Below are 2447 nucleotides of genomic sequence, written 5' to 3'. Positions count from 1 at the left end.
CCTACGTTTGGCATAAACCCCCATCCGACCCGAGCAGAAGAGAGGAAGGATTTGCTAATGGACGCCACAGCGGAGAACGTTGGTAATAAAGCCAGCGAGCTGCTGCGAACGAAGACTGAAAAATTATAGCCCTTCGCGAATTTGCGCATTCCAAGAAAGTAATATGTTGTTGGGGTTTCGGGGGGATACAAATAATTACAGTGAATGGTGGCGTCTGCCTGTGATCACAAAGGACACGTACCACCCTCCTTTCTCTCCCTTCATCTCATCCCAAAGACACACACACACACACACACATACACACACACACACACGCACACACACACAGAGAGAGAGAGAGAGAGAGAGAGAGAGAGAGAGAGAGAGAGAGAGAGAGAGAGAGAGAGAGAGAGAGAGAGACGCACACATACACGCACACAGAGACAGAGAGAGAGAGAGAGAGAGAGAGAGAGAGAGAGGGGGGGGGGGGGGAGAGAGAGAGGGGGAGAGAGAGACACGCGCACACACACGCACGCACAGAAAGAGAGAGAGAGAGAGAGAGAGAGAGAGAGAGAGAGAGAGAGAGAGAGAGAAGCACACACACACATGCGCACGCACACACACACACAGAGAGAGAGAGAGAGAGAAAGAGAGAGAGAGAGAGAGAGAGAGAGAGAGAGAGAGAGAGAGAGAGAGAGAGAGAGAGAGAGAGAGAGAGAGAGATGCTTTCTTTTCTGGTCCCAAAGTCTTGGCCAGGGTGTCGTAATCTGAAAACAACCCCTGAGACTCCGAAAAGGGGGACTGTTCTGTTTTGTTTTGTTTTGTTTTTATTTTGTTGGGGATTTTATGTTGTTGGGTTCTTTGTTTGTTGTCGTTTGTTGTTTTTTTGTTTGGTTTAATTTTTAAAAATTCAAACTAAAAAGAATAAGCAATAAAGAAAATAATGAACATGTACAACACCCCCCCCCCCCCCCAAAAGTAACTACACAACATACAAACGTCACACCCGTACGTATATCTACCGTCCTGCTGAAACCCAAATCTCTTTCACTTTCAGTAAAACTACATTGTGTATCATAGAATCAAAATAGTCAAAATCGAACATCCTTTGTCGAGGAGAAAAGAGGTTGTCTTAGACGGGTGGGCGTCTTGGGCAGGCATATTATGATAGTAATGGCATCGTGGCCTAGTGGTTAGGCTCGTAATCGTGAGGTTGCGGGATCGGGGTTCGAGCCGCGGGCCCGACGTTGTGTCCTCTGGAAAAGCACTTTACACGAATGTGTCCCTCTTTACCCAGGTGAGAATGGGAACCCAGCTATAGACAGTGAAAGATTTTGTCAAAGATGTCAAAGTGTTTGAGTGCTGAATCAGCTGCTTGCACTGCATGCTTCCCGTACGGTTTCTGAGTCAGCGAGCATGTTGACAAAGAAGGTAGGATAGATAGATAGATAGATAGACAGAGAGAGGTAGAGAGGGAGAGAGAGAGAAAGAGAGAGAGAAGGCCGGGGGATAGACAAACAGAGAGAGAGAGAGAGAGAGAGAGAGAGAGAGAGAGAGAGAGAGAGAGACAGAGACAGAGACAGAGAGAGAGACAGAGAGAGATATAGACACCACCCACACCATCACAACCAACCACCTAGTACATGCGCGTACGTCCTGTTTCGGAGCAGCGAGCATGTTGACAAAGAGGCTAAGACACCCGTGTCCACCTCCAGCAGTCATTATGTCCCTCACGGGGCTATTCACCCATCAAAAGCAGGCTCTTCCTGGATTGGCTCGCACTTATAACACTTCTACCACCCCTACCCCCACCCCTACCCCACCCCTACGTTTGGCATACACCCCCATCTGACCCGAGTCGAAGAGAGGGAGGATTTGCTAATGCACTCCACAGCAGAGAACATTTTAAATAAAGCCAGCGAGCTGCTGCTAGCGAAGACTGTGAAAAATTATAGCCCTTCGCGAAATCCCGCATTCTAAGAAAATATATGATGTTGGGTTTTCGCTGGTTATACTTTGTTTACTGTGAGTGGTGGCGTCTGCCTGTGATCACAAATAGAGACATACACCTCTTTTTCTCTCTATTCATCTCATCCCAAACACAAACACACACACTCACACAAGTCACTAGAATCTAAAGTGTAACAAACATAAAAAAGAAAAAAGAAGGAGGTGAGATCAGGACAACAGATGTTTGATAGTATAGGAAAGAAGGAGCAAATCACAACAGACCACCGTAAAAGTTTGAGTATTATATCTATAAAGAGTTCTACTTGATTTTTTTTCGCATATTTGTTAAAAGTCGACCACATATAGATCTAGATCTAGATCTAGATCTAGATTCTAGTGACTTGTTGGTGGAAGCAGATTTCATTCCAGTCAGAGTTTTCAATTTCAGTTTCAGGCTGATTGCTAGTAAGTTTGAGTAATTTCAGAAAGCCTCATAACTTCCATCGTTTGTTTGTTTT

This window comes from Aplysia californica, unplaced genomic scaffold (assembly GCF_000002075.1).
Source record: "Aplysia californica isolate F4 #8 unplaced genomic scaffold, AplCal3.0 scaffold01100, whole genome shotgun sequence".
NCBI lineage: Eukaryota > Metazoa > Mollusca > Gastropoda > Aplysiida > Aplysiidae > Aplysia > Aplysia californica.
Note: the sequence above shows the minus strand (reverse complement) of the source record.